The sequence below is a fragment of the Bos javanicus genome, chromosome 29, assembly GCF_032452875.1.
Source record: "Bos javanicus breed banteng chromosome 29, ARS-OSU_banteng_1.0, whole genome shotgun sequence".
Classification (NCBI taxonomy): Eukaryota; Metazoa; Chordata; class Mammalia; order Artiodactyla; family Bovidae; genus Bos; species Bos javanicus.
The window spans coordinates 412,071-419,774 of NC_083896.1; the positions used below are offsets into that span (position 1 = coordinate 412,071).

Here is a 7,704-nt window from a genome sequence, read left to right on the forward strand (position 1 = left end):
GGACAGAGGAGGCTGGAGGGTTCCAGTCCACTGGTCGCAGAGTTGGACACGACTGAGTGACTAACATTTTCACTTTGAATATAGAAAACTTAACAGTGCTGGTTTTTAAATCGCTTAAGTTAGCTGCAGAGAAAATACTTAGTACCAAAAGTACTTAGATACTACTGTTTAAAAGTAGTATTCATACTACTTAAAAATAGTATTTTTTAAATACCATATAAATTTTCAACACACAAAAATATTTCCCTTTAATAAAGATTTTCTCATCATGTTTAATGAGAAACAACTAAAATGTCATGGAAACAGTCCAGAAGGGAAATTTTTACTATTTATCTTTCAGATCATATATTTTTTTCTTCAAAATCTGTACATATTCTTGTGATGTTTTCAAAAGCAGGTCCTGAGACAGATTTGACCCATCTGTAGCTCCTAGAGGAGACAATCCATAGGACTCAGATTCAAATTCAGCAGCAGCTGGAAAGAAAAAGAATTACATTCTTTATTTAAAATACTTGAGTTAACTCAGTATTAGGAAAAACAAACAAACAAACAAAAAAAAAAAAAACCTGAGATATTTCTAAGTGCTCTGAAAAATGAAACATATCTATAAATGACAGAAAACAAAATACAAGATTACAATTATATAATCAACCCATGGTCCCACATGTGGCTGAGTATCAGAGCTTCTGGCTTTCTCATTCTTCAATCATTTGCTCAATAACTATCTGCTAAGGTGCTGTGACAAACACTGGAATTACAAAATGAATGTGACACAGTCACCCTGAGAAATGATAATGCCATAAACTGTAAAAATAGATGAACAGACAAGTTCTATATGGAGTCATAAATACTAAGACAGGTATACAAGATGGCACAAGGAACACTCAGAAGGGACAGCCGGCTTTGTGTCAATACTACCACCTTTTTGGTGGAGGTGCTATGGAAGTAGCTACCTGAAGGACAGGTAAAAGTATGAGTCAGAGGGGAGAAGCACGTACAAAGACCAGAGGTGAGGAAACAAATCTGTGGGATCCTATACAGTCTGGCTGGTTAGATGCACAGCTAAGGGGCAGAGTAAGGTGCTAAAGAGATAAGGCCAAGTACTTTGGAAGGACCCAAATTGATGCAGGTGTTTGGAGCTTTTCCTGAGGGCAAGAGATAAACTAGTGACAAAGTCAATGACACAGAAATTATAAAGTCACCCACCAAGTGACAGCTATGCAAACATGACTGCTTGAGTCTGGGTGTTCTAGCCTTAACCACTACCAGTCACTTGAGACATTGATGAACTCCATGCTTTCTGAGAATGGTGTCAGGGTGCAGATGGACAGTTCCACAGTGATGGCAGTAATAGAGAAAGGATACAGCCAGAAATAATAGAATAATAATAATAGAAATACATAGACCTTTTGAGATTTGTTTTTAAACTATGGAACATGATGAATAAATGAGGAAGAAGAATATTTTTGACTATGACTGCTCATGCTTTCACATTTTTCATTAGCTATGTATAAGAAAAAAATATTTAACATAGCATCTTTTATCCAAACAATGGAAAGAGATGCCATTTATTGTTTACAGTGTATTTCAGAAATCAATATCTAAATTTAATTCATACATTTTGGCAACATACCTTCTCTTAGTTCTCTAGTTATACTCCCGTCCAACTCCTGCCACATCTGACATAAGTCAAATATTATTTATCTTTAAGTTAAGCAAGAGATATTATCATAGGAATGTTATACAGCTTAATAAATGTGACATTTAAATAATACTTTTAGAGACTAGACCTAACTTGAAGATTACTTAAGTAGAAAAATAATCACATAAATAAAAGAAAATGCATTCCTACTTATTCCACTTATAACAGAGAACATATATATGGAACATTAATCTGATAAAAAGTACAATAAATATCAGTCTATCGAGTACACATAATTTCAAAGAATTAGAGAATGACCCATGATCCTAGGAATGACCCACAAGATTACTATCTTCTGCCCCTAACAGCTCCTGCCCTAAATACATACTTCTGAGACTTTTATTTTGATTTCTAGGTAAGGATCCTGTTCAAGTGGAGGAAGTAGCTTGAGTTGAATGTTATTAAGGAGAACACACCTGCAATTTTCTTTAAACTTTTCCATTTAACAAAAATACAGAAAGGTGAGAAAATTATACACAAGAAAACAATGTACCAGCAAGTTTTTATTCTAAAGGTGTTTAGTGAGAAGGATTAACACATAACTGTTAGTTTCCCAACTATGTCCCAGAGAAGGGGAAGGTCCCACAGGGGTCACTGCAGGGTTGAGGAACTGAGAAGTCACAAGTGCAGGACCTCTGGCCACTCCTTTGACTAAACGGCTTTATACTTGTCTCCGTTTTATATAATATGGTTCCACACAAAAGTGTTTTTTTCTTTTTTTTAAAGAAAGGTTGTTTTCTTTGGAAAAAAAAAAAACTTTTTGTAAAGTATGAGAGTCATGATTTAGGCAAAGTTCATAATTCTACAAAAGAAGTAAGAAAACCAATGACTTTCATACTGAGTCCAGAGTCCTATGCCAGCTACTTCCTCAGACTAAGAAAAAACACATAGATTTTTAAAATTTTAATTGGAGGCTAATTACTTTACAATATTGTATTTTTTTTTTTTTTTGCCATACATCAACATGAATCCTCCACATGTGTGCATGTGCTCCCCATCCTGAAGCCCCCACCCACCTCCCTCCCCATACCATTCCCCTGGGTCATCCCAGTGCACCAGCCCCAAGCATCCTGTATCCTGCATAGAACCTAGACTGGCAATTCGTTTCTTACATGATATTATACATGCTTCAATGCCATTCTCCCAAGTCATCACCCCGCCCACCCCCACCCCCCCACAGAGTCCAAAAGACTGTTCTATATATCTGTGTCTCTTTTGCTGTCTCTCATACAAGGTTATCATTACCATCTTTCTAAATTCCATATATATGCATTAGTATACTGTATTGGTGTTTTTCTTTCTGGCTTACTTCACTCTGTATAATAGGCTCCAGTTTCATCCATCTCATTAGAACTAATTCAAATGTATTCTTTTTAGTGGCTGAGTAATACTCCATTGTGTATATGTACCACTGCTTTCTTATCCATTCATCTGCTGATGGGCATCTAGGTTGCTTCCATGTCCTGGCTATTATAAACAGTGCTGCGATGAACACTGGGGTACACGTGTCTCTTTCCCTTCTGGTTTCCTCAGTGTGTATGCCCAGCAGTGGGATTGCTGGGTCATAAGGCAGTTCTATTTCCAGTTTTTTAAGGAATCTCCACACTGCTCTCCATAGTGGCTGTACTAGTTTGCATTCCCACCAACAGTATAAGAGGGTTCCCTTTTCTCCACACCCTCTCCAGCATTTATTGCTTGTAAACTTTTGGATCGCAGCCATTCTGACTGGCATGAAATGGTACCTCATAGTGGTTTTGATTTGCATTTCTCTGATAATGAGTGATGTTGAGCATCTTTTCATGTGTTTGTTAGCCATCTGTATGTCTTCTTTGGAGAAATGTCTATTTAGTTCTTTGGCCCATTTTTGGATTGGGTCATTTATTTTTCTGGAGTTGAGCTGTAGGAGTTGCTTGTATATTTGTGAGATGAGTTGTTTGTCCATTGCTTCATTTGCTATTATTTTCTCCCATTCTGAAGGCTGTCTTTTCACCTTGCTTATAGTTTCCTTTGTTGTGCAGAAGCTTTTAAGTTTAATTAGGTCCCATTTGTTTATTTTTGCTTTTATTTCCAATATTCTGGGAGGTGGGTCATAGGGGATCCTGCTGTGATGTATGTTGGAGAGTGTTTTGCCTATGTTCTCCTCTAGGAGTTTTATAGTTTCTGGTCTTATGTTGAGATCTTTAATCCATTTTGAGTTTATTTTTGTGTATGGTGTTATAAAGTGTTCTAGTTTCATTCTTTTACAAGTGGTTGACCAGTTTTCCCAGCACCACTTGTTAAAGAGATTGTCTTTAATCCATTGTATATTCTTGCCTCCTTTGTCAAAGATAAGGTGTCCATAGGTGCATGGATTTATCTCTGAGCTTTCTATTTTGTTCCATTGATCAATATTTCTGTCTTTGTGCCGGTACCATACTGTCTTGATGACTGTGGCTTTGTAGTAGAGCTTGAAGTCAGGTAGGTTGATTCCTCCAGTTCCATTCTTCTTTCTCAAGATAGCTTTGCTATTCGAGGTTTTTTGTATTTCCATACAAATTGTGAAATTATTTGTTCTGGCTCTGTGAAGAATACCATTGGTAGCTTGATAGGGATTGCATTGAATCTATAAATTGCTTTGGGTAGTATACTCATTTTCACTATATTGATTCTTCCAATCCATGAACATGGTATATTTCTCCATCTATTAGTGTCCTCTTTGATTTCTTTCACCAGTGTTTTATAGTTTTCTATATATAGGTCTTTAGTTTCTTTAGGTAGATATATTCCTAAGTATTTTATTCTTTCCGTTGCGATGGTGAATGGAAGTGTTTCCTTAATTTCTCTTTCAGTTTTCTCATTATTAGTGTATAGGAATGCAAGGGATTGGCTCATTTATTTTTCTGGAATTGAGCTGCAGGAGTTGCTTGTATATTTTTGAGATTAGTTGTTTGTCAGTTGCTTCATTTGTTATTATTTTCTGCCATTGTGAAGGCTGTCTTTTCACCTTGCTTATAGTTTCTTTTGTTGTGCAGAAGCTTTTAATTTTAATTGGATCCCATTTGTTTATTTTTGCTTTTATTTCCAATATTCTGGGAGGTAGGTCATAGAGGATCCTGCTGTGATATATGTCAGAGAGTGTTTTGCCTATGTTCTCCTCTAAGAGTTTTATAATTTCTGGTCTTACATTTAGATCTTTAATCCATTCTGAGTTTAATTTTGTGTATGGTGTTAGAAAGTGTTCTAGTTTCATTCTTTTACAAGTGGTTGACCAGTTTTCTGAACACCACTTGTTAAAGAGATTGTATTTTCTCCTGGCACAGAGAAAATGAATATGTAAAACCTTCTTACATAGTTCAATAATGCTTGTGGCATGACATGACATAGTAGCTTTCTAACTAAATCATGTTTTAAAGGCAAGAACAAGAATAAATTATGTCAAACTCCTATATGTAGCAGTCAGTTGATATAGTTAATTTATAAAGCATATTTAAAAAAAAAACACACACACGACAGGGAACTTGAAGGAGAAAAGTTTCAAGGTGAGGACTTATACTCCTATCCTCCTTATGAAAGGTGAGGAGATTTACCTAACCAGTGAGTTTGGGAGAAGGAATTTCTCCCAAAGTGCTTGCTTGGTTCCAAATCTCTACTTTGAAAAGATGTATGTGCCCACAGCACCATGAACTTGGGTGTGCAGTAGGCAGCCTGTGTCTGGGATGGGGGTCAAGCATTTGCTTCCTCCTCTTAAGTGTCTGACTTAGGATGAAGTGTTCGGAGGCCCACTGTGACCGCACAGCTAAAGCATGTACTCCAGTTTCACAGCTTTCAAGTACTAAGACCCAATGTAGATGCAGTGCTGTGAAAGAAACCTTAATTGCTCTCCTACGATGGCAAGAAGCCAAATGAGAAAACAGGTTGAGACTGCATTTAACAAGGGCTACTTTTCCGTGCATCACAAACATCAGGAAAACACCATTAAAACTATAAACCTGTGTGCACTGACTGAAATGGGTATTTTAATCACACTGATTGAACAGTGAAAACTGGTTGCAATTTAAAGACTCCCCATCATTGCTATCTTAGATACCATTCATCCAGGTGATGTCAAGGTAGAGATAAAGTGAGCATCATTTATAATGTTTAAATGTTTGAATTAACTACAAATCTAGAAATATTCTACAAATGCTCTGCAAGATTTTTTTTATTTAAAAACAATGCTATAGATAAAATAGCAATTAAAGAAAATGACAAAAATGTCATTTTTGTAAGAAACGACAAAATTTATGTAAGAAAATGACAAAAAATGTTAAGCTAAAACTAGAAATTAATGTTTTGGTTTAGTACTGTAAGTCTATTTAATTCATTAAAAAAATGATTTATCTAGGATTCCTTTAAACAAAAAGCATCTATATGTGGTTAGTGTTTAGATGCCAGTGATTCACTTATGCTTAGAGGCAGAAAAACTTCATTGGGTACAGCAGAGCTTGGAAATGATTATGAAACATTGCCAACTGAAATCAATTAGAAAGGAAGTGAAACATCTGAAAGAATACTTTTGGATACTAGGCAATAAGATTTCATTTCTAAAGTATAATTTAAATGCAGCTTTTCAAGAACTTTAATAATTTATTAAGTATCTCTTAAAATCAAGAACTCTGGGACAAAAAAAAAATCATAAAATTTCTGTCCCCTTTATTAGCACAGCTAATTATGACTTTTACTTAATGTGCATTAAGTCAAATAAACAACTCAGAAGTTCACCAAATTAAAAACAAGGATCATTCATATCAGAAATCTGAAACCCAGTGGAAAAAATATAATAGAGCTAACCTTGGTCAAGTAAGTCTTCATACTGTTATTCAAAGGGTGTGGAATTGAGGTAGAGAAACCTACATTTGTTCTTGGAGTAATATTTCCATTGAGCACTAAAGGATTATTGAAATTTCCAACACAAGGGGGTTCCAGGACTGGCCTCGTGCTAAGAGTGCTAAGTAAAGATTTGTTCTGCTCTTTCTCCACCTCAAGTTTGGTGCTGATCACTGTCAGCCTCTCGTGTGTCCTGGGGAAGATGGAAAACATCAACTTAATGATTTGCATTTTTAAAGTTGCCATATAGTAAATGGAATTCCCAATAAACTGTTTGAACATTAAAAACACAGAGCAGACCTCCTGTAAACAGTGATAGTTGTAACCTTGTTCTAAGGAAGTACACATGTGTCTAGGGCTTTTCAAATAACAAGTCACAGTTGGGAGAGGAGAGAAAGGACATCAGAGAGAAAGGGAGGTGGCCTCACAGTGACACCTGCTGCCCTCTGGGACACACCTGCCTCCAGGAAACAGTTCAGGGATGAAGAAACACCCCATCCCACAAAGCCACTTTCAAGCATTTGTTTTCACCACCCTTGTATACACGTTCACTCACGACCTTGGAGAAATTAAGCTTTTGGCTCTGAGGAATCCTCTAGAGTCACAATCTAGAGGGGAGGACAAGAAAGTCAATGGGTGATTGAAAAGAGCTAAAACAACCCCAAGAACAATTACAAGTATCCCCTGCTTTTCCAAAGTTTACTTTATGTTACTTCACTTCTAGGAAAGGTCTACGTCAGCATCTGTTTTTTTTTTTTTTTTTAATTTTTAAACTTTACAATATTGCATTAGTTTTGCCAAATATCGAAATGAATCCGCCACAGGTATACCTGTGCTTCCCATCCTGAACCCTCCTCCCTCCTCCCTCCCCCACCCTCCCTCCGGGTCGTCCCAGTGCACCAGCCCCAAGCATCCAGTACTGTGCATCGAACCTGGACTGGCGACTCGTTCCATACATGATATTATACATGTTTCAATGCTATTCTCCCAAATCTCCCCACCCTCACCCTCTCCCACAGAGTCCATAAGACTGATCTATACATCGGTGTCTCTTTTGCTGTCTCGTATACAGGGTTATTGTTACCATCTTTCTAAATTCCATATATATGCGTTAGTATACTGTATTGGTGTTTTTCTTTCTGGCTTACTTCACTCTG

At 36.7% G+C, this 7,704-nt stretch overlaps 1 long non-coding RNA gene across 1 annotated transcript; it reads right to left on the minus strand.

The window, feature by feature from the left end:
* Nucleotides 1-252: 252 nt before the first annotated feature.
* Nucleotides 253-6,528, minus strand: LOC133240983 (uncharacterized). The gene is made up of 3 exons (XR_009734457.1): nucleotides 6,512-6,528; nucleotides 1,634-1,679; nucleotides 253-474 (listed from the first exon to the last, which is right to left on the minus strand). It is a non-coding gene; the product is annotated as an uncharacterized LOC133240983 (long non-coding RNA).
* Between the last annotated feature and the right edge of the window lie 1,176 nt (nucleotides 6,529-7,704).